Source organism: Bos taurus, chromosome 3, assembly GCF_002263795.3.
Source record: "Bos taurus isolate L1 Dominette 01449 registration number 42190680 breed Hereford chromosome 3, ARS-UCD2.0, whole genome shotgun sequence".
NCBI lineage: Eukaryota > Metazoa > Chordata > Mammalia > Artiodactyla > Bovidae > Bos > Bos taurus.
In genome coordinates this window covers 52899083-52924820 of record NC_037330.1, presented here as the reverse complement: position 1 = coordinate 52924820, position 25738 = coordinate 52899083, and the positions used below count along the sequence as shown (strand labels likewise).

Below are 25738 nucleotides of genomic sequence, written 5' to 3'. Positions count from 1 at the left end.
ATTCTGGGATACATCATGACAGAGAAATCTCAAAGCCCAGGTCAATTATAACAGAAGATGTGCACCACCTCTGCCCCTGAACGTCTTCTGGGGCCGCGGTTGTTTAAAACTAAGTCACCTGAAAAATGCAAGGAAATGTGTGTCTGGTTCCTGCCTGCCTTTCTGCTTGTTTAGCCAGATACAAATAGCAGAAGACTAATCTCTGTGTGTGTGGTTTGTGGTTGCGAAAAGGGAATAAAGTTGGCAGCTACCTCATTGTGCCATAATTACTTTTTAATTAGAATTCATTGAATACAGATGGATTCTTTCTGTTCTTCGCCCACTGATGTTTTTAATATTCCCACATCAGATATTATGAGGCAGTAGCCAGCAGTGAATTACATAAAATAACTCTGTAGCTGGTAGTGACTTACAGAAAGTAACCAACTTAACCATTTGTCTTAGATGAAAAATGATCTTACACCTTTTTGTGGATTCTATTGCTGGTGTGTTGATATAGTGTTTGTTTACCCTCGTTCCTGCAAGAAAAAAAAATCATAGTTCTTGTATCAAATTACTATAACTGACTGGAACATTTTTATTTCAAATAATGTACCATCTTTTTTTTCATGGTGACACTGATAAATTTGCAGGATTTCTCGTTTTTCCCCTCCTACTAATGAATAATTTCAACCTAAACGTGAACGGAATATACAATTTCATGCTGTTATAAAATATCATTGCTCATCACATTCTAATTGTAACTAAGTTTGAACCTGAATATCTATTTGCAGTATTTTGATAGAAATAAGAAGTAATTTCCATTTTTTTGCTCCAGGGTCTCTCAACATGAACTGACACATGATGCATTTTTGAAGTCACACTTAATAATTCTCTTTTCATTATAAACAACCGCACCCTTGTTGAATAGCAGACCTAAAATTAGGCTTACATAGGCCTACGTAATATACCTAAGAAATATGATTTATTCCAATGTAATAATGGCATAGATTTATAAAGCTTGACTACTCCAATGCTCCTCGTTATGGTTGTAAAATATTTGTGGCCGCTGTGGGATTTTCTAGATCATTATTTTAAAAAAGGAAAAACCCATTTTGACAGATGAACTGGGGCCATTCTGAGCAAATCACAGATACTTCATATAACAAGGCCTCCAAAGAGGGGAGCATACACTTATTACTATGGCAACCTGGATCAAAACACTATTTTAGCAGAGAGTTTCCAGTTTTACAATGCAATGATGATTGTTTATAGTACCATTGAAACCGGATTCAGCAAAGGTTTAAGAAATGAGCTGACAAGAGGAAAATCATTATAGATAAACTGGGGATACTGAATGGTGTAGCATGGAATCTGCCATTATTTGATCAAATACTGAAATGTATTGCCCAGGACAATAGAAATAATGGAAGAGGATTCAGATGATGAGAAACATTCTAAAGTTTCTTCTGTTACAATCGTTTGGTCTAAGATCACTGGTATCTGAAGTTCAAACTTTGAAAGCAAAAAGGCTTTTTCATTTTTTTTAAGTACATATCTCTCATTTTTCTTATTTTTCTATCTGCAAAATACCTACTTGTAACTTTAAAGTTGTGGGCTGATGCTTCTTTTCCTAACATATTCCATCTGACAGAGTGTAACACGGCACAACTCAAGAATGATGCCCATCATGCGGGGCTTTGTGCTTCCACATGTCTACATGAAGTGACAGCTGGTTGCAACACTGCTCAGTTATTTTTATATAAGTGGAATTTTTACACAGAAAGAGAAAAATTGTCTGGATCACGAGTTGTCCATTTTGCTGCATCTGTCTCAAAATATCTAAAGACACTACTGGGTGGATAAAGAGCATTGAAGTGAAGGGTTGAATAATCATTTATTTGTTTATTTATTGTGCATCTCCTGTGTGCCAACTGGTGTGTACAATGGGAGTGCATGCTTCCGGGTGTGCAGTGGTGGGATTTATGGTCTAGTGATGATGAAAGCCTTAGAAAAATAATTGAAGGATGCAGAAAAAGAAAATAACTGGATGAGAATGGTGTTTGGATCTCTTCTAGTACTTATTAACCAGAATAGTTTTCCAGTCTTTGAAGGGAGAAAAGAGAACTACATTTACCAAATGTCTGCTTTATTCAAAGTTCTGTGAGCTAGAAGCTCTACAAATAATCTCATTTAACATCCTGAGAAATTGCAGATGCTATCAAGTTTAGTTTGCATATAAGTACCAGCGACTCAGAAAGTTAAATGAAATTCACAAGTATATTAAATAAATACCTAGGTAGCAATTATTATGCCCACACACAGATATTAACTCATCTAACCCTTGTACTACTGTGTAAAGCAGTACTGTTATTATTCCTATTTTACAGATAAAGAAAAATAAAGCACAGAGAGGTTGAACGACTTGCTTCAGGTCACACAGCTAAGCGAGTGGCAGAAGCAAGATGTGAACCTAGAAAGCATAGGCCACTGCGCAGTGAAGGCACGTGTTGTGCGTAACCAACCACTATAAGCTGTTATCTAGAATCGGCAATCTAATCTGTAAGTAATCAATGATCTTGTGCTATAAGCCAGGCCTGCTGACCGAAAACAGGCTTATTTTTTTCCTCCACTTCTTTGCCTACACAGCTGGATACACACCATAACTACCAAGTATTTTACATGTCATACACTGCATTTGTTTTATTCACATAATCATTCCTTGCTGAGAATACCATAATGCCTCAAAATCATTTCAACAATTTCACTTAGGGTAACAAAGAGAGCACAAAATTATAATTTGGCTCTGGGCGAGTGATTAAGTCCATAAATAATTTCACAATGTCAGAAAGTCTTGAAAACCTTAAATAGCCTCATACTATGTGAGGTAAATGGTCAGGCTATAAACCATACCCACATTTTTCCAACTGAATGTGTGTTGTTGTTGTTTAGTCGCTAAGACATGTCTAACTTTTTGGACTGTTTGTAGCCAGCCAGGCTCCTCTGCCCATGGGATTTCCCAAGCATGAATATTGGAGTGGGTTGCCATTTCCTTCTCCAGGAGATCTTCCCAAACCAGGGATCAAGCCCACTTCCTGCACTGGCAGCAGATTCTTTACCACTAAGCCACCAGGGAAGCCCCAACTGAATGTATACATGTTTATACATTAATTTGTGATTTCAAAGAGAGAAGCATCTGTCTACACTGATGTGGAAATGTGTAATGAAAGGCCACTGGGTTTTGGCCCCCAGCATCTGTTCTCCCTTGCCTTGATAGTGATATCCTGAATTTCCTTTGGGGAAAGACCTTCACCCTCTCCCTCTCCATCTCTTTTCACGCTGCTGTATTGAGAATGGATCCAAGGCTCTGTGGTCTCTCCTGTGGAATGACCCTTTCTATTTGTCTTTGGGTTTGTTGATATGGAATTAGACCATCATCTCATCACTATATGGAAGTTCTAAGAATAAAGCCACAATGGAGAAAAGCAGAAGCAAGAACTGAGAAAAGGCAGAATTCTGTAACATCATTTCAGATCCTGATAAAGCAGCAGCTGGATTTAGATGTATCTCTGGATCTTTCAGTTAAAGAAGCAAAGTGTCTAAGCCACTTTGAGTTAGAATTTGTGTCATTTGCAACCTAAAAAGACCTAAGAATACAGGGTGACAAAACTATTCTAATAATGTCCTGTTAATCCTTTATCCTTCCTATCTTCTCTACCACTCTTCATATCCAAAGAGTCATGAAGTCTTATCTATTTTATCTCTTGAATATTTCTCAAATCTGCCTACTTCTCTCCTTCATTATCATCACCTTAGTCCAAGAAGTTGGCATGTCTTATGTAGACTATTTGGGGTAAATGTCTCTCTGGTCTCCTGGCATCGAATCTAGTCTTATTTTAATCCATGCCTTACACTCCAGCTAGAGCAAATTTTCCAAAAATGTAAATCTGACTATACTGCTCCTCCATCCCACCATCTTCTCCTTCACCCAAGACCAGCAGTAGCTTCCACCTGATCCTAGGATACACATTAAAATCCTGAAGGCTGCCTTTGGATTCCTTCACCATATTTAGCAGGACACAGGAATGATGACTTATGTCTCTATTTAAGAATTAATACTTTTTGCAGCCATCCCCTTACCCAGGAGTATGAAATATTATGTTAATCAGGAAAGTATTTAAACAGGTGAGTGCTAATTACAAAAGGGTATTTTTGCACTATAGAAAATGATGGAGGCTGGATAATATATTTTAACATGTAAAAATTATAAAGATCTCTCTATATTTTTGCTTCAAAGATTTAGGGACAGGCAGCATCATGCAGTGGAAAGAGAACTTGCCCAATACTTGGGGTATCTGGCTTTGTTATTTATTAACTGAGTGTCTTCAGGCTGCTTAATATAGGGATAGATCATAGGCTTTGGAATAAGATAGGTTTGGGTTCAGATCACAGCTTTGACAATATTGGCTGTGTGACCTTCATTTCCACCTGTAAAATGGGGAAATGACACCTGTTTAAATGAAAGTATATAAAGCATAAAATGCATTGCCTGCCTAGAGTAAGAGCTCATTAAATGTCATTTTCATTTTCTCTTTTCCAGTTTGCATAATTTATTTAGCTTCCTTGGGCCTCAGTAGTTATATCTGAGTCCTAACAGTTTGGGTCATTTCTGAGACTCCATTATACCAAAATTTTCCCCACAGTTTGGTAATATAAGTCAATGAATCCCCTTATTTTCCTAAGCTTTTTCAACTTGAGTTTCTGTCACTTACAACCAAAAGAGAACTGTTTGTTCAAGACAAGGCTTGCCTTTGCACCTCTAAACATACTGGCTTTCTTCTCACCAAGTGGATTTCTCTACAAGATGAGTCCCAAGGCCACGGCAACTTGTACCTTCCTCGTTTATTCTAATTCTTCCATCAGACAGAAAGTTGCTCTCTTCCCTTAGTTCCCATGGGAACAAACCTGGAGAAGAGCTCTGATTGGTTGACCTTAGGTCATGTGCCCTTCTGTGGCCAGGGGGGATAGGACCCTAAGATTAGAAATCCCCCTAGAATTAAGATTAGGTGCAAAGAATGTTCTATAACATAACAGGAACTTTCCCCAAAAGAAAAGGAGTTCTGGGTAGACAATGTAATTGGTGCCTACCACACCTATACTTGCCTATCCACTTTTGAAGTTCATTGCAAAATAAATATATGTGAGATACTTGGAGATGTGGTAATATAAACTCTTATTACAGTTTAAGTTGGGGCTAAATAGCTGGAATCAAGATTGCTGGGAGAAATATCAATCACCTCAGATATGCAGATGACACCACCCTTATGGCAGAAAGTGAAGAGGAACTCAAAAGCCTCTTGATGAAAGTGAAAGAGGAGAGTGAAAAAGTTGGCTTAAAGCTCAACATTCAGAAAACGAAGATCATGGCATCTGGTCCCATCACTTCATGGGAAATAGATGGGGAAACAATGGAAACAGTGTCAGACTTTATTTTTTGGGGCTCCAAAATCATTGCAGATGGTGATTGCAGCCATGAAATTAAAAGATGCTTACTTATGACCAACCTAGAGAGCATATTCAAAAGCAGAGACATTACTTTGCCAACAAAGGTCCGTCTAGTCAAGGCTATGGTTTTTTCAGTGGTCATGTATGGATGTGAGAGTTGGACTGTGAAGAAAGCTGAGTGCTGAAGAATTGAGGCTTTTGAACTGTGGTGTTGGAGAAGACTCTTGAGAGTCCCTTGGACTGCAAGGAGATCCAACCAGTCCATTCTAAAGGAGATCAGTCCTAAGTGTTCTTTGGAAGGAATGATGCTAAAGCTGAAACTCCAGTACTTTGGCCACCTCATGCAAAGAGCAGACTCATTTGAAAAGACCCTGATGCTGGGAGGGATTGGGGGCAGGAGGAGAAGGGGATGACAGAGGATGAGATGGCTGGATGGCATCAGCGACTCGATGGACATGAGTTTGGGTGAACTCCGGGAGTTTGTGATGGACAGGGAGGCCTGGCATGCTGCGATTCATGGGGTCGCAAAGAGTTGGACATGACTGAGCGACTGAACTGAACTGACTGACTGAAATAGATGATAGATACCCAAAGTATCAACATAATATTTTCTCCTGAATGTATTTTTTCAGGCTGGAATGTTGCCATCAGATAATATTTTTACTATTCCACTGTCCTCATAGAAAAGCTCTCTTTTATAGCAGAAATTTAGGAATTACTCCAACACTCAAATCAACCAAAGAGAAATTCTCTTGTTGATCACACATAGACTCTGCGTAATACCAGACTTCCTTTCCCACTCAGTTCATGTTCTCATCCCTCATCCTGCAGGGTATGAAGGAAACTTAAATGACCTTTCATTACCAAGTAGCAGCCACTCTCTTTGAGAACAACTCAAGGAGCACAGATGACTCACCCTGGGTTGTACAATACACTACTGCCACCCCCACCCACCAAGTAGCATCAAATTAGACTGAAAGAAAGTGGCAAAATTCATTCTTCACTCAACAAATATCTAAGGAACACTTATTTACTTAGATAAATATGGGAATGTGCAGAAAGGAGAGACATAGTCCTTGTCCCTTAAGTGGCTCACAGTGTGCTGGAGAACACTAACAAATAAGCATACAGTTCAAATTCAATGTAACTGTTGCAGTGATAGACCAGTGAAAGTACTGTAGAAGCTCGCAGAGGGCTTATTCTGCTTGTACTGCCATCAGATCAGATCAGATCAGTCGCTCAGTCGTGTCCGACTCTTTGCGACCCCATGAATTGCAGCACGCCAGGCCTCCCTGTCCATCACGAACTCCCGGAGTTCACTCAGACTCACGTCCATCGAGTCAGTGATGCCATCCAGCCATCTCATCCTCTGTCGTCCCCTTCTCCTCCTGCCCCCAATCCCCCCCAGCATCAGAGTCTTTTCCAATGAGTCAACTCTTCGCATGAGGTGGCCAAAGTACTGGAGTTTCAGCTTTAGCATCATTCCTTCCAAAGAAATCCCAGGGCTGATCTCCTTCAGAATGGACTGGTTGGATCTCCTTGCAGTCCAAGGGACTCTCAAGAGTCTTCTCCAACACCACAGTTCAAAAGCCTCAATTCTTCGGCACTCAGCCTTCTTCACAGTCCAACTCTCACATCCATACATGACCACTGGAAAAACCATAGCCTTGACTAGACGAACCTTTGTTGGCAAAGTAATGTCTCTGCTTTTCAATATGCTATCTAGGTTGGTCATAACTTTCCTTCCAAGGAGTAAGCATCTTTTAATTTCATGGCTGCAGTCACCATCTGCAGTGATTTTGGAGCCTCAAAAAATAAAGTCTGACACTGTTTGCACTGTTTCCCCATCTATTTCCCACGAAGTGACGGGACTGGATGCCATGATCTTTGTTTTCTGAATGTTGAGCTTTAAGCCAACTTTTTCACTCTCCACTTTCACCTTCATCAAGAGGCTTTTGAGTTCCTCTTCACTTTCTGCCATAAGGGTGGTGTCATCTGCATATCTGAGGTTACTGATATTTCTCCCGGCAATCTTGGTTCCAGCTTGTGTTTCTTCCAGCCCAGCGTTTTTCATGATGTACTCTGCATACAAGTTAATAAACAGGGTGACAATATACAACTAGCATAAAAGGATTAAACTCTGAGAAATTTATTCTCTTGGAGTTTTGGAAGCTGGAAAGTCCAAGGTGAAGGTGCTGACCAAATTCAGTTCCTGATGAAGCCTGTCTTCCCGGCTTGAGATGGCTGCAGCTGCCATCTTGCTGGGTCCTCACATGGTGGAGAGAGAGAGTGTGCTCTCTGGTGCCTCTTCCTGGAAGGTCACTAATCCTTTTCTTATAAGGCCCCAGCCTCATAACCTCATCTAACCCTGATTATTTCCCAAAAGCCCCATCTCCAAATACCATCACAGTAGCTTAGGGCTTCAACATATGAATTTGGAGCGGACATAATTTGGTCCAGAGCAGGCAGCAATCCCTCTACATCTTCTGTATGAGGGATGGCCTAGGATAACATCTAATAAGCATAATATGATAGAAGCATAGGGCCAACCATTGGTAAAAAACTATTCAAGGTTGCTGCTTCCAGGTGTGTGAGCTGTGCACTATCCAACCTAATTAAACCATTAAGGTTGACTGTCATAGATTTGTGTGTTTAACATTATTTTTCATGTAAGTGAATTATTTTGAGTAAGAAGTACATTTTAAAATCTGCACATTTAGCTGGTGGCAAGACTCAACATACTCATGGTCAAGGCAGTAATAATTTTACCCCTTATAAATCACCAACATTCTTTGTATGCTTCCTGGAGTAAGAAATGGCAACCCACTCCAGTATTCTTGCCTGGAAAATTCAATGGACAGAGGAGCCTGGTGAGCTACAGTCCATGGGGTCACAAAGAGTTGGACACAACTGGGCAACCGAGCATGCAACTGAATGCTTACATGTGCCAGGGACCATGTGAGATGTTCTTTGTATTTTTAATGCATTTGTTCCACAGAATGTGAGATAAAGATGTCCCCATTTTTTAAATTTATTTTATTTTTCGCTGTTCTGGTTCTTTGTGGTTGTGCGTGGGCTTTCTCTAGTGGCAGAGAGTGGGGCCTACTCTCTAGTTGCAGTGTGTGGGCTTCTCTTTGCTGTGGCTCCTCCTGTTTTGGAGCACGAGCTCCAGAGCCTGGGCTCAGTAGCTGTGGTGCATGGGCTTAGTTGCCCCATGGCATATGGAATCTTCCCAGACCAGGGATCGAACCCATGTCCCCTGCATAGGCAGGCAGATTCTTAACCACTGGACCAGCAGGGAAGTCTGAGAATCCCCATTTTATGGCTGAAGAAACTGAGGCTTAAACTGAGGGATATAGCTAGTGAGCAAGAGTTTTCACACAACGGGCTTGCCTCTGAGATGTCTATTTCAGACAATCGGCTCTACTGCCAGTGCCTCCCTCATTGGATGATAAATTTTTATCCATCCCTTAACTGGGTGCCAAGCCAAAAACACACTCCTGGATCCTGTCGCCAGATCCGCTAGCTCAGGTTTTCTATGCCAAGTGGTAAATCTCTGGTCATGTTGCCTCTGGTCTGTTGTATACTGTCCTGATGCTGACTGCAGTGGGGCTGTCAGCATGCCAGGAAACATTTAGCAGGGGGAAAGGAAGAGAAAAAAGTACAGTGCGTGTGTGTTGCCAGTTATTTAAAATAGGCCAATTACCTTAAACTGTAAACGCATACTCAAGTTTAAATACCTACGAATCACTTTAACAAATTTAGTAACAAATTTCTCACTGCGTGCTCTGTTTGTGCTGTATTAAATGCAGCTTGTTTGAGAAATGTGTGGTTGACTAACTGTGGGTTATGTTAGCAGTCCTTTCTCTCTCCTACCCATGGATTCATAAGTTCTGCAAATAGACAAAAGCAGTTAAGTTTGTGCGTAACCCAAAGGCTGCTATTTTGTGAAGATTGAAAAGAAACCAACTAATTTCCCAGTTCCCCTTTTCACCATGTTTTTGGCATGGCATTTTTGTTTGTAGCTTTTGACCCTGAGTGACCTATGGGAGCCCTGTAGGTGCAGCTGGGAAATTGTCACCAAATCCATAGGAACTGTGATGTCATAGGTCAGGAGAGGGATCAGACAGCAGGCCACAATGACCTTCAGGCATCTAGCAGCCAGTTGTGAAGATGAATGGAGGACCATGTGTCAAGGACCATGCAGAGGTCATGGAGAAAGTGGCCAACCTATAGCAGATAGCTCCTTTCTTGTTGTAGCCTGAGTAGAGTTGGTAAGTAAGAAGGATGAGCTTCAAAATAATTATGCTGTGTTCTTTCTAGAGCAATTATTCCATTTGGGGGTTAATTGCTAGAGTGTGAACCCAGGCACTATCTAATTAAAAATAAGCCTGTACTCGGGAACAATTACCCAGCTAATTGGTCTAGTGCAGTATAGCTCTGAAGACTGGGTAGTAAGAAACAATGGTGAAAAACAGTGTCTTTCCAAGTCTGGGTCTTTCAAAGAAAGGGCACAGAGTGTCAAGACTGGAGTGGACCTTCGGGATCATTTGGGCCTTGGGCTTATTTTGCAAATAAGGCCCACGCTCACAGAAGGTTATTGGTAGAGCAGCACTTGAATGTAGTTCCTTCCTGTCTCTCAGGCCGCTATTCAGCAGCTGATACTCACACTGTGTTTGACTGACAGCATCCAAATAATTGGAAAGAGTGGCACCAATTGGAAACTGGAAGCTAGGCCTTAACCACGAGGAGGGTTCTGGGGAGGGAGGGTTACTGGTATGATGCTGTGCCACCCAACGCTGGATTCCAACTTCTCTGGAAGACACCCATCAACCAGGAGGGACCCCCAAGTCTTCCTAGTATTTCCAGTTTCTCATTTATTTCAACAAAACCATCCATGCTCTGAATACTCACTGATCCTCTACTATGTGCCAGGCACTAGGCTAGACCTAGAGAAAAAAACATAAGACAGACATAGTCCCTACTCTTATCTGCAGAGGCAAGAGTTACCCCAGAAGCCTCTAGTACAACTGGCTTCCATGATATGTGGTGAAAAGCAACAGATCACCTGGACTGTTTTCAGGCAAGAACATCTTTCTTCCATCCATATGTTCTCTGCTACTTAGGATCTTTAACAAAATCCTTTGTAGGGAAAAAAGGTGCCCATGTAGCCACCTACAGAAGTTCAGATCAGATCAGATCAGTCACTCAGTCGTGTCCGACTCGTTGCGACCCCATGAATTGCAGCATGCCAGGCCTCCCTGTCCATCACCAACTCCCGGAGTTCACTCAGACTCACGTCCATCGAGTCAGTGATGCCATCCAGCCATCTCATCCTCTGTCGTCCCCTTCTCCTCCTGCCCCCAATCCCTCCCAGCATCAGAGTCTTTTCCAATGAGTCAACTCTTCGCATGAGGTGGCCAAAGTACTGGAGTTTCAGCCTTAGCATCATTCCTTCCAAAGAAATCCCAGGGCTGATCTCCTTCAGAATGGACTGGTTGGATCTCCTTGCAGTCCAAGGGACTCTCAAGAGTCTTCTCCAACACCACAGTTCAAAAGCCTCAATTCTTCGGCACTCAGCCTTCTTCACAGTCCAACTCTCACATCCATACATGACCACTGGAAAAACCATAGCCTTGACTAGATGAACCTTTGTTGGCAAAGTAATGTCTCTGCTTTTCAATATGCTATCCAGGTTGGTCATAACTTTCCTTCCAAGGAGTAAGCATCTTTTAATTTTATGGCTGCAGTCACCATCTGCAGTGATTTTGGAGCCCAGAAAAATAAAGTCTGACACTGTTTCCACTGTTTCCCCATCTATTTCCCATGAAGTGGTGGGACCGGATGCCATGATCTTTGTTTTCTGAATGTTGAGCTTTAAGCCAACTTTTTCACTCTCCACTTTCACTTTCATCAAGAGGCTTTTGAGTTCCTCTTCACTTTCTGCCATAAGGGTGGTGTCATCTGCATATCTGAGGTTATTGGTATTTCTCCCGGCAATCTTGATTCCAGCTTGTGTTTCTTCCAGTCCAGCGTTTTTCATGATGTACTCTGCATAGAAGTTAAATAAACAGGGTGACAATATACAGCCTCGACAAACTCCTTTTCCTATTTGGAACCAGTCTGTTGTTTCATGTCCAGTTCTAACTGTTGCTTCCTGACAGAAGTTAGGGATCATTTAAATTCAGGAAAAACAAATCTTCCACCTCTGCGTACATTTCCTTATATTTTCAAAATACATTCAATAGTATCTTCCTACAGTATATGTATTTTATTTCAGCTTGATTGAATGAAGAGTAAGCAGACTCAAAGCTGTGATACGACCTTTTAAGTCCCCTAACCATTTTGGGACAAACTTCTTTATTGGAAAAAAAAAGATATTTCAGAGAGTTTCTTTGTCTTTTTCTATGGAAACTAAATAGTTATAACTGGACTTTTCTCCTAGGAATTAAACCTTACTAGCAACTGCATGCATATTAAAAAGCAGTGTCAAAATGATGTGTCTGCTTGGAGGTAGAGTAAGGGGAAAGGCGTGGAGGGATTCTAGAGGTGCTGAACAATGGAGTGTGAAGTTAGAATTGGTTAGCTTTGAAAAAAGCTACTTGCTCTGCATGATAAAAAAACAGAGACCAAAAGGTAGCCTTCAGATGCTGGTTCATGCAACAATCTATTATACCTTTATTCATCCAACAAATATTTCTTGAGTCCTGAAATGTACCAGGCCATCTGCTAGATGCTGAGTGAAGAGCATAAGATGAAACAGCTGCAGTCTCTGATTTCATGAAATGGTCAGTTTGGTGGGGAGGAAAATGTCAGGACACACATGGACTGGGTAACCTAAGCTTGGTTATGTTGCAGTAACAAATAACCTCCAAGCCCTTCACTACAGTCAAGGTTTATTTCTTGCTCATGTTAGGTCCATTGCAGCTCTGTATCCCTCCCTCTCCATTTTAGACCAAGGCTAACAAAACAGCTTCTGTCTGAGAAATGCCTCCTTCTCAGAGAGGAGAAGTGTGACGGCCGAGTCACTCAACAGCTCTGGCATTTTTTTCTCAGAGTACATTTCCTGCCCAAAGCAAGTCATGTGGCCAAACCTGATGTCAATGGGGTGGGGAATTTTAATTCCCCCAGCAGAGAGAGGCCTGGGAGAAAGGACAGCAAATATTTTTGAACAAGTAATATAAATATGTACCAAAACTTATAAAAATTTTATGTTGATAAATGATAAGGAAAGCTATGGGGAAAAGAAAGAATAGAGGGCTGTGATGGAGAACAGAGAGTGTCATAGACAGTGGTGATGTTGCAGCCCTGGAAAGGTTTTCCTGAAGTGACATCCCAGCTCAAACCCAAAAGATGAAAAGGAGGCTATTCAGGAGAAGGGTATAACAGAAGAACAGCATGTGCCAAAGTCCTGAGGCAGGGAAAAGCTTGGCATGCTCAGAATGATGGAGAGAGGTGGTACCATTGGTGGTCAAGGGTGAGGGACTTGGGATTGGACATCCTGGACTTAAATCCTAGGTCAACCCCTTACTAACCGTATCTTACTTACTTCTCTGTGCCTCAGTTTCCTCTTGGGAAACACAGGGATAACACTTTTGACCTCACTTGGTTGTTGTGAAGATTATGTGTGCTTGGCTCAGAATACTTGCTGCTAATGGAAAGGAGACCCAGAAGCTGGGATGTGGTGAGCCCAAAAAGAGTGAAAGAAATGAGGCTAAGGGTGGTCTCATCTGCTAAGACCTTAAAAGTCATGGTAGGACTCTGGATCTTAACCCTGAATATGATGTGTTTTAACCAGGGAAGTAATTTAGGTCAGCTTATATTTTATAAAAGTCTCCTGTCATATTCTGGGGAGTAAGATATTCTCCATCTAGACAACAATGCACATTTAAAATGAAAGCTAGATCCTAGAGAGATCCTGAAAAAGGAAGGATGGAAGGAGGAAGCAGAGGGTGGGGAGGGGAAAAGAAATGAATTTCAGACCAGGACAGATAATTGTGAGGGGACCGTTTTAATAAGCATGGGGCGAATACAGAAGGGAGGCCAGGGCTGTTCTTATCAAGGAGTTAGCAGTCGAGCAATGAACGACAGGCCATCGAATGGGCTGAGCGGCAGCCTGGCTCAGAGTAGGGGTCCCCTGACCTCTGGAGCAGTGAGTGTGGGTGGGGCACCACTGCTGTGATGACGCGAGGATGCAAATTGCTTTTTGGAGTAAGGAGAGTCTTATGGAAAGTAGCCCAGTCCTTGGGCTTCCTCTAAATTGGCGCCTCCTCACCTTTCGTCCTCCCTTGCCTCCTCCACCTGGGAGCCCCAGGGGCTATGGGACACGGGGTGAAGGGTTGGCCCAGGCTCCGGGTAGCCTGGTATTGTGCGATGCTTTGGGGGAGATGGCCCGCTTCATCAGCTGGATGACAAAACACTGTTAATGGCACCAATAAAGAAGTGTGAATGTAATTTTCTCCTCCTGGTTATTCCCTCAGTATTTGGCATCTTATTTAACAGATCAACTGGCCATTCACGACATCCTTTCTGAAGCCAAGTCTTTTAGTGGTGGAAATTTCCTCAAAGGCAGTGAAGCTCAGATCACAGGCTCATCAGTCGGAAATAGGCCATATACATCTGGCGCACGTCAGAGAGACCACAGGAGAAAGTGATCAAGTTCACTTCAAGTTCTGAAAGCTTTCGGGGAGGGCAGTTACAGCCTTTGAAGTCCCGGTGCTTTGGAGGAAAGAGAAGCTAGGGAGAAGATGTAGAACCTTACTTCTAATGCCACATTAAAATATATATGTATATTGAGTTGCTGGAGATGTAAAGCTGAGAATATATGTGATCAGCATAAAGGCAAAATTTTGGAGCTCTGGAGCGAGCGGGTCTGGCTATGATTTTAGCTACTATTTATTGAAGGATTACTCTGAACCAGGCACTGTTTGGACACTTTGCTGTATTAGTTCCCTTAATTCTCACAACTAGCATACAAAGTAGGTGTATTGTCACTCCATTGTATAGGTGACATAACTAAAATTCATTCATACACCCAGGATGACACAGTTTATAAACTTGGGCAATCTGGCTTCAACATCTGATCATGTCACCATCACACTCATGGCCCATCTGGATACAAAATGTTGAAGAGATGCAAGTCAGATCCGGGTATTCAATGTGACTCTACCCACTAAATGCTAAGGGGTGGGAAGGATATTTATACATGACCTTATACAGCCGCAGACATTTTCAGAAGGGAAAACCAAAAAGCTCTCACCTTTGCAAAGCAGCACTGAGTAGGGGCTGTGCAGGCAGACTTGCCATCCCTGTCCAGCTGTAATTTTTTATCATGACCATGTTTTTCCACTGTGATTAAACATTTGGGGCTCTTTTTAAAGAAAGATTAATTTTTTCTTATACATTTACTAAGCCATAAATAACTGGAGGTTGTTGATTAATTTTCAATAGGAAAAAAACCCCAAACTTGAAAAGATATGCTGATGCATCATTTCCATGTGTGCTCATTTTTAAACAACCAAGATGGAGATTGCAATTCCCAAAGCAGAGTATTATGGCTTTGAAGTTTCAGGGTTGTCTGTTCATTAATTTCTCAGGGAGCAGGAGAAAGAAGATATTCAAGCATAAGTTCACAAAGCTTTAGGATATTTCCTCCTTTGCTTTTTCTTATATTCTGTATCCAATCCTCTGGCTCCAGCCTGGTGGTACAATGACTTTATTTTTTTAATTTGAGATTATTTGAAGCTAATTTAGGGGCGAATCTAATAAAAAGAATTGTATTTGACAGTTCTATGAGTAATAATAAAATACAAGGATGCACATATAACCAAATATCCTGAAAAACAAATCCATCCAGAATGGCTTTCTAAAAATGCCAGGAAAAGCAATATGAAAATGGACTTTGTAAAAATGTATTGCCATGCATGTTGCCAAATATAATTTCATGCAGGGCACCAATGAGTCTCTTTTGGCCCACGTCTTCCTTTTACCTTGGAGATCAATCCCCTCCTCCCCACTTGTGACGGACTAGATGGAGACCAGAGCAATTAGCCAGCTTAATTTGACAGTTATTTTTAAAACTGGCTGTTAAATTATGAGACAGTTCTGACTAGGCACGTGGTTACTTCACAAGGGAATTTCTCCCAAGTGTTTATTTGTCTATGTGAATTCCTGCTGTGAAACTAGTTGAGTTGGGCCCGGAAGTAAGTCAGATTTGTTTTGTGTGAAGAAGACTGCTGCTAGATTTGGATCATCCTAAACCAAACTGTGAGTTAAATGCACAGATTACCACCTAATTGTTCCAATCTGAATACAACTGACAAATTCAGCCACTTTGTTCCTAATTAGGAAGCCAGATCCATCGACAGTACCAAATATTGCCATGAATTCTTGAAACTAAACAAAGTCTTTTAAAATTTCTATTCCCTAATCTACATACTCATTCATAGCCACAGATATTTATTGATGTATAGTCATAAATATTCCTGTAATGTGGAAGACCCAGTTACAGGGTATTCAAGAATGACTAAGATGTCATAGTCATTCCATGACTGGCCTGTTGCTGGGTTCCATGTAGATTCTGTGAAAAGTAAAGGATATACATGTTTTTTGAAGTATTGTAGAGAGGGCTGAAGCATTGAAGAGGACTGGTTTTGGATGGCCTTTAGAATCTCTTGCAAGCTGGATTTTAAGGCACTTTCCATCTGATGGACAGACCAGTGGGGGCTTCGGAAATGCTGAGATCTGTACATGGCCCCAGGGACCACCTCCTCCCGCCCTGCACAGGCCAAGAAATGCCTCCTGAGGTCTCAGCCAAGGTCGGAACCTTTATAGAAAAGTCCATTCCCTTCCAAGTGTTCATTTACTGAAAGCATGATAAGAATCCCTTCTATTTGCACACTGCTTCGGAGTTTGTCAGGCATTTGTCACACACACTATCTCAAATGATTCTTTTACTCTAACAGGATAGGACAAGTGTCCTTATCCTTCTCTTACAATGAGGAAACTGAGGCTCAGAGACTAAACGAATCCTCTAAGATCTCATAGTGGCAGAGCCAGAATTCCTACAAATAAAGCCTAAGAAACAGGATAGGATTCCAGGAGGCAAAGCGCTTCCAGATGTCAGAGTGGTCCTCCTTGACTAGGAAAGCCATCCTCCTACACCAGAATGCCTTTCAGGGGAAGGCAGGTGCTGGCAAGAGTAAGGAGAGAGTAGGGTGAGAGTAAGGTGGCACTTAGCTGCCACCCCCTATGCCAATTACCCCTGGTGGTCGAGGGTGAAGAGAAATCCAGGTATTCTCTATCAGGTCACATACCCTTTGCCCTTCCCCACACTAGGCTGCACAGGAGTACATGTCCCAGAGACCATGCTGCCCCGCTCCTTTCTCCCAGCTCATGTTCCTGGGCCCATGTGAGTAGCAGGCACCCAGGCAGTACCTAACCGTGTGTAAGTGCCTGGGTAACAGTGCACACCCATCTACCCAGACATCAGACACTGCTGTTGCCCCAAGGGAAGGGGGATGAGTAGACAAAGCCCCTGCCCTCCTCCATTTGGGGATGCCTCTCTCTCTGAGTTGCAGTGGCAGCGCTCTGAGCTAGAAGAGGAGCCGACTGGCTCCAGCAGCTCGTAGGCGAGTGCCCTTACCTCTCTGACAACCATGGGGATAATTCGAAGAGAAAGAGTAAAAACTAACCCCAAGGTAGGGAAAGTGAGGGCGTTTCATACCATGAGAGGTCTGTGTATTTTCTGCAATGTGACAAACTTCATGTCTCCACCTCACTCACGTGATCTCAGAAGGACCAAGCCCTGCTTCCTGAAGGGGCTTTGCCTGGGAGCTCACACGGGAGCCTCTTCTTTTATCATGTCACAAGATGGCACGCCCCAGTGTGTCCCACTGTATCTTGCAGAAAGCTGATATTCCAATGATGTTATTAAAAAGTGGCACCTTTCGCTGCACTGCGAGAAAATCTTTCCGATGGGGGCAAGGAGACTGCGATACCTTTTCCCCAAGGAGCTTGCTTCAGCCACAGCATTTGATATATGGTGACATCTCCCCACACCCCGATGCACACACGCACACATGCACACACACACACCACAAACACATTTCCTAGCTGAGATGGATAAGGAAGTTGAGGGACTTGTTCAAGGTCACACAGAGGGATAAAGAGGTCAAGCCATTCACGTAGGAGCATAGAGCATTCGGCCCAGTGCTTTTTGGCTCTTGGTCCTTCTCCCTGACCTCTGCTTATCCACCACCTCACCTCCTTTTCAGCTGAATAAATGTGTAATGCACACAAGAAATGCCATTGCAATTCAGTGTATCACTTATGAACAGCGGCTTTTAGCTAACAAGAATGCTGTTAACTTGTAGTCCCTATGGGGATTTCCCATTTCAGGGTAGTGTGTTTTTATTTTTGCTTTCTTGGAACTCAAATCCATGCCCAGCTCAGCTTAATGTCCAGGTCCGTGTGCCAAGGAGAGCCTTGTCTGAAGGAGCAAGAGTTCCTCATTTAGCCCAGTTACTCTCCTGGCCACCACTGACCGCTCCCATCCCCCCAACCTCAAGGTGGTTGCTCAGCTGCTCCGAGGGAGGGTCAGTTACTTGGAAAGCAGAATGAAAATGATAAAGCCTTACATGACAACTTCACAAGGATATTTTGAGAAACAAATAAGATTATTAATTTTAAAAGTTTTGAAATGACTAGGAGAAAGAGGGACTTTTTCTGTCGTGTGTGTGTCTGTGTTTGTGTGTGTTAGTCACTCAGTCCTGTCTGACTCTTTTTGACCCCATGGACTATAACCCACCAGGCTCCTCTGTCTGTGGAATTTTCCAGGCAAGAATACAGGAGTGAGTTGCCATTCCTTTCTCCAGGGCATCTTCCCAACCCAGGGATTGAACCCAAGTCTCCTGAATTGTGAAGGGATTATGAAATAGCAGAAAGCTGGTGGGCTGGGAGTCAGGCAATGCTGGATTCAAATTCGGCTCCAATTGTGTGCTCTTGGGAATGCTCTTTTCTTTCTCTGTGTGATATGGGAGTTGTGGAGAGAATTAAATGGGAGTCCGCTGAATGCTTCTAGCAGAGCCACTGGTTTGAGAATGGTGGTGATGGGGTATTGGTTCCTTGCTTCTCTGTACCCTCTGCCCATGCATGCATGCCTCACAGACTCTGGGTGCTCTAGTGAGTTTATAGACTTATTAGTGCAATTGTGTGGTAGTTTGAGCATTCTTAGGCATTGCCCTTCTTTGGGATTGGAATGAAAACTGACCTTTTTCAGTCCTGTGGCCACTGCTGAGTTTTCCACATTTGCTGGCATATTGAGTACATCACTTTCACAGCATCATCTGTTAGGATTTGAAATAGCTCAGCTGGAATTCTATCACTTCCACTAGCTTTGTTGGTAGTGATGCTTCCTAAGGCCCACTTGACTTCACATTATAGGATGTCTGACTCTAGGGGAGTGATCACACCATTGTGGTTATCTGGGTCATTAAGATATTTTTGTATATTTTTTCTTCATATTCTTGGCACCTCTTCTTAACATCTTCTGCTTCTGTTAAGTCTATACCGTTTCTGTCCTTTATTGTGCCCATCTTTGCACTAAATGTTCCCTTGGTATCTTTAACTTCCTTGAAGAGATCTCTGGTCTTTCACAGTCTATTGTTTTCATCTATTTCTCTGCATATGCTACTGGAGAAGAGTGGAGGAATAGCTCTAGGAGGAATGAAGAGGCTGAGCCAAAGCAGAAACAATGCCCAGTTGTGGATATGTCTAGTGGTGAAAGTAAAGTCCAATATTGTAAGAACAGTATTGTATAGGAACCTGGAATTTTAGGTCCATGAACCAAGGCAAATTGGAAGTGGTCATACAGGAGATGACAAGAGTGAATATCAACATTTTAGGAATCAGTGAACTAAAATGGACCAGAATGGGTGAATTTAATTAAGATGACCATTATATCTACTACTGTGTGCAAGAATCCCTTAGAAGAAATGGGGTAGACCTCATAGTCCACAGAAGAGTCCGAAATGCAGTACTTGGGGTGCAATCTCAAAAATGACAGAATGATCTCGATTCATTCCCAAGGCAAACCATTCAATATCACAGTAATCCAAGTCTATGTCCCAGCCACTAATGCAAAAAAAGCTGAAGTTGACCAGTTCTATGAAGACCCACAAGACCTTCTAGGACTAACACCAAACAAAGATGTCCTTTTCATCATAGGGAACATGAATGCAAAAGTAGGAAGTCAAGAGATACCTGGAGTAACAGGAAAGTCTGGCCTTGAAGTACAAAATGATGCAGGGCAAAGGCTAACAGAGTTTTGCCAAGAGAATGCACTGGTCATAGCAAACACCCTCTTCCAACAACGCAAGAGATGATGTCACATGGACATCAACAGATGGTCAATACTGAAATCAGATTGATTATATTAATTGCAGCCGAAGATGGAAAAACTCTATACAGTCAGCAAAAACAAGACTGGGAACTGACTGTGGCACAGATCATGAACTCCTTATTGCAAAATTTAGACTTAAATTGAAGAAAGTGGGGAAAACCACTAGGCCACTCACGTATGACATAAATCAAATCCCTTATGATTATACAGTGGAAGTGACAAATAGATTCATGAAATTAGATCTGATAGAGTGCCTGAAGAACTATGGACAGAGGTTCATAACATTGTACAGGAGGCAGTGATCATAAGTAAGTGAAAGTGAAGTCACTCAGTCATGTCCGACTCTTTGCGACCCCATGGACTGTAGCCTACCAGGCTCCTCTGTCCATGGGATTTTCCAGGCAATAGTACTGGAGTGGATCGCCATTTCCTTCTCCAGCAGATCTTCCCGACCCAGGGATCGAACCCGGGTCTCCTGCATTGTAGACAGACGCTTTACCATCTGAGCCACTAGGGAAGTCCGTGATCATAACTATCCCCAAGAAAAAGAAATGCAAAAAGGCAAAATGGTTGTCTGAAGAGGCCTTACAAAGAGCTGAGAAAAGAAGAGAAGCGAAAGCAAAGGAGAAAAGGAAGGATATACCCATCTGAATGCAGAGTTCCAAAGAATAGCAAGCAGAGATAAGAAGGAGTAATACTGGCCAAAAATTCACATACTCAAAGAGTGTTTGGCAATGCAGGAAGATAGCAGTGCCAGTAAATGATAGTGCTACCAACAATGATGATGATGGTCATTTTAAACCCTGAGGGTATATTATGTCCTAGGAATCATGCTAAGAGCTTTACATAAAGATCTCATTTAATTCTTAGCAGATCCCATTGAGGTACTATTATCCTCTGCAGCTGAGGAAACTGACACATAGTGAAGCAAAGTTTGTTTAAAATCACCCAGCTGGTAAGCAGAGAAGCCAAGGTTAAAATCTAAGCCAGCTCCTGTGCTCTCCCTAGGGATCTTCTTTCACTAAAATTTGTGTGCGTGCATGCTAAGTCGCTTTAGTGAGGTCCAACTCTTTGTGACCTCATGGACTATAGCCCGCCAGACTTCTCTGTCCATGGGATTCTCCACGCAAGAAAACTGGAATGGGTTTCCATGCCCTCCTCCAGGGGATCTTCCTGACCCAGGGATTGAATCTGCATCTCTTATGCCACTAAAATTTACTGCCCGTGATATCCCTTCAACACACTAGACTTTCTTTCCTTTTTTGGTTCCTGGTTCATTTGACTAAACTATAGCTTGTGTTTTATTGCTTGCAAAGAAAAATGGAGAGGAGAGGACCTTTTTTAACTTTCAGTTTGATTCACGAGTATTTGGCTGAACTACTCTTTGGTCATGTAGTCAATTACTAATTTGACAGAAATGTCCAAATTGTCACAGTTTTAATTGTGTCGGCAAAGACAGCGTAATGATTCAGAAAAGGGTTGTCATGGTCAGGAAGGAATGGGAATGGGGACTCAAAAAAAAAAAAAAAAAAACAACTCATGTTTTTTAATGTTACCTTTTCAGAAATCTCCCCTGACTTTCTATGTAAAATAGTACCTGGTTCCCTCACGCGTGGCCCCCTACCCTGTCTTAATTCTCTCCATCACACCTATCACCACCCATGGGGAGTTACACTCTTTGGTTTGTGTCCTGTTGTTCCCCTTGAGAAGATGGGCTCCCTTGGATCAGGAGCTCAGTTCTGTTTCCTGCTCCATCCCTAACGTCTAGAACAGTGTCTGGCATACAGGAGATGCTTAGCAACTGCTTACTGAATTAATATACTGAATTGTTCTGAAGAAGCATATAAATACCTAGAGTAATTCATCTCTTTATGGATTGGATTGTGAAATAATTGAGACAAAGTTTCTTCGTGCTCTTTGTATTTCCTGGATGCCTGATGAGTTTGCATAACCTTCAAAACCAACTTCACTTTGAGTTTCCTCACACTCTGGTTTGTCTCAACTTGTGCAGTGCCCCATGATACCCACAATCTGACATTTAGATTATTTCTTGCAAATAATTTGAAGCAGCATCACACATCATGGGGTGACATGATTTCCCCCAGAGTAACTGGAATGTGGGAGATACAGGCAGAAAATGCTCATTTGATCAGCTACACGTTCCCTACTCCTTGAGATGCCCTCTCCCGTGCCCTGGAACTAGTCAAAGGTTTACTTCTCACTTGTTGGCAGAGGGCCAGCTGAAGACAGGACTGGTATTCACACATTCCTCCAATGGAAGACACTGCTTTAGGTTAAGTTAAGGGTTATACATACTTTGCCTGAGGAGCTGAAAATAAGAATTTCCCTGCCCAAAGTGACATCTCCCCATAAATGAATTGGTGATGTTAATCTGAAGGCTCACTAATGAGATACAAATATAAAATAACTGTAGCTTCTCTACTGGTTACTGTAGCTAAACCACTTGGACCTAATTATAGAGAGTCTTATTAAAACAAATTGAAAATCTTAGAAACCTAACTAGTCAGATAGTCAATTAAATAGGAAGATACAATGGAATATGTAATGTGCTTTTATTCCCCAAAGTTGAATGAATCCCACATTCCTATGCTTTGGTCACTATAGACAACAGCTCTTCCAAAACCCAGTTTGTGCCTCTTCAGATCTAATGGTAAATAAAGGATAGTTTTCTCCAAAACACAAGACAAAAAGAAAAAAAAAAACATTAAAACATCACTTTTCTATATTTCTCCCATCATTATCTTCTCTTTTCTCTCCCAACATTGGATACTTTTTAATTGAAACTGAAACCAATCGTGAGACTGTAGTATTTCTAGAATGAATAGACCCTTTTGGATTAACAATTTTTCCATCATCCCACCTAGAATTTCTTAACTTGGCAAGCAGGCATACCAGTACAAAAGAGAAAGGCTCATGTCTTGGCCTGGATAAAAACTCTAAGCTATGTTTGGCAAAACCAATACAATATTGTAAAGTTTAAAAATAAAATTTAAAAAAAAATGGGCAATTTTGTCTTAGATCAATCAATCAGTAACTACTTTCACAGAGTCCAATACCAAGCTAAGTGCTGCTGAATTCCAGAGGAGGTATGATCCATGGCCTCTGCTTTCCGTCCATTCTAGAGACTAGTAGTCACCTTTCCTGAGCTAAGCTGGATAGTACTAACAAGACTATTAGCTAAAAGCTCCTGGAACTGAAGAACTGTGACCCAAAAGAGACTTAAAATAACAAGGACACACAAAAAAATGAAAAGAAGTTCTTGCAAATTGTAATTCATGGCTGCCTGGTGCTTCCTTAAAAATACCGATAAGCAAAAATCCTTCAAGCCTCAGTGAGGTTGTGTGGTTTTCCACTTCCCCGTCAGCTTGGATAGTCAGGGATCCCGCAGAGGGTTGCAGGAGGAGCAGCCACAGAAATAAACAGAAGCCTTTGCTATCACGTGGCAACTAAGTGTTGCCTCTCTTGAGCATCCCAGGTAACTGGGGCAGCCTCCTGACAATGGATGAAATGATATCGCATCCAGTCAGAGAACAACCCAGCAGAAACAGCGAGATGACACATAAACCCATAATCTCAGCTTCTAATATGAAGCAGCAATAAGTGAGCACACTGTACTTCTGCAGCTACTCCAGAGAAAGAAAGAGAGTAAAATGTGTGAGAAAGCCACAGTTAAATTACTCACTATTAGCCCCTGCAGTGTGCTTCCATCCTACCTGGATGAAGACTGTATATACACATATACTCACACACATAGATATACAGACATGTGTAGGGGTAGAGACTGTCACCGCTAAATTTTTTACTAGTGTAATGAGGAAAGAGACCAACAGAAGGAGCTCCCTGGGCTGATTTCCCAGCCAGCAGCCACTTCAATGTTCCCACTAGGAGAGTGAGAAGGAGAGAGAGCAAAATATGATAAATAATGACTGGCTCTGCTGGTCAGGAGAAATGATCACTATGCTTGAGGGATCTAAGCATATGTTCACCTAGGAAATGCACTAGGGGTGCAGGCTGAGGAAAGGGAGGAGAGAAAACCCAGAATGGTTTGGACATTTCTCTAGGACATATTCATTTAAATTAAAAGAAAAACTTGAAAGCACAAATTACAAATGACTAAACCTAAAAGTTGCCAAACATCTTAGTTCCCCCAAATTTAAATTGCTTTTTAACTTGTGGCTTTATATGGCTTGGGAGGGGGTGGGGCAGAGCAAGCTATTTCACATTTCCTATAGGCATCTGCTCCAATACAGCATGTTTAGGTGTATGTTTGCACAGCAAAAGACCAAGATTCCTTATTCTGTGCTCACTTACAGAGATCTTCTCTGTGTAGCAGCAAAATAGGACCTAGAAACTTCAGGGGAATGCAAAGGAAAAATATTACCAAAGCTCAGAAATATTGGTTTTCCCCATGTTTCAGGGCTAAAATTTACTTTGATGTGTCACAAGCAAACAAGTCAGCATCAAGCCAGCATGGACTTAAATGTTGTTCATAGGATAGAGAATGGGTAGGCATTGTTTATCTTATATGACTTTCCTAGGAAATGAAGGGAACATATCTATCAGTTGAAGAGTTTTTTTTTTAAACCTATATGATAGTCTGTGCCCCGTGTGTGACCATGTGTCTTATATATAAAAAGACTCTGGCAGACCAGTAATATATTCTTCAGGAGCCAGAGGAGTAATAGGATCTGGGTTTTCATTCCTGCCTGAAACAACTAAAATAAACAAATAAGAAGAAACAAAACAATACAAGAAAAGAATATAAGACAACAAAGTTTTGGACATCAAGCAATGAAGGTAGGAAACAAATGGGGTGAGCCCTATGACTGACCCAGACTGGAATGTGGAAGGGTTTCCAGGCTACAGTGCATGGAGAGGGGCTGTATCTCAAATGGAACTTGCTGGTCTCCTTGAGATGAACATACAAAGCTGGAAGTCCAGGGAGGTCGAGGCAGCTAACTGCTTGCAGGACATAGTACCAAAGAGAAGAGAGCTATGCAGAGAGAAAGCCCAGGAGATCTTTAGGCACTCTCTCTTGAGTCTTCAGATGCATATGTGTCAGGAAACTGCCAAGAAAAAGCCAATAAAAAATACTAGAAGATATACTACATGTAGTTCATACAAGTGAAGGAATAGTGCCTGTCATGAGCAACCAGAAAGGAAAGCCTCATAATTTGGGGCACTGGATAGAATACTTGGAAGAGCTTTGATTCAGTAGTGGGAAAAAAATTAACCCTAGGCTGATCCCCACCCCCTCCCCTGCAACAGCACTTAAAAGTGAGACATGAAAGGATCAAAATGTCTCCAAGTGACTTAACCACATTCTACAAAAAGTTCAAGAGATTTATAGGAATACAAAATATCCAGAACCCAACAAGATACAATTCACAATGTCTGACATCCCATCAAAGCATACAAAAAAGTCTCATATCAAACTTCCAGTGATTAAAAATGATACTATGTCTGACATGAAACATATACTTGTTGGGATTAGCAATGGCACCCCACTCCAGTACTCTTGCCTAGAAAATCCCATGGACAGAGGAGCCTGGTAGGCTACAGTCCATGAGGTCACTAAGAGTCGGGCATGACTGAGTGACTTTTTCAATTTCCACTTTCATGCACTGGAGAAGGAAATGGCAACCCACTCAAGTGTTATTGCCTGGAGAACTCCAGGGACAGGGGAGCCTGGTGGGCTGCCGTCTATGGGGTCACACAGAGTCGGACATGACTGAAGCGACTTAGCAGCAGCAGCAGACACTGCAAAAAATTAAGGGACTTGAATGCATACCAATAGAAACTGTCCAAAATGAAATAAAGAGAAAAGAGACT

At 42.0% G+C, this 25738-nt stretch overlaps 1 long non-coding RNA gene across 1 annotated transcript; it reads right to left on the bottom strand.

Moving 5' to 3' along the window:
- Nucleotides 1-255: 255 nt before the first annotated feature.
- LOC132344999 (uncharacterized) lies at nt 256-4910 on the bottom strand. Its single transcript, XR_009494097.1, has 2 exons — nt 4824-4910; nt 256-518 (listed from the first exon to the last, which is right to left on the bottom strand). It is a non-coding gene; the product is annotated as an uncharacterized lncRNA (long non-coding RNA).
- Between the last annotated feature and the right edge of the window lie 20828 nt (nt 4911-25738).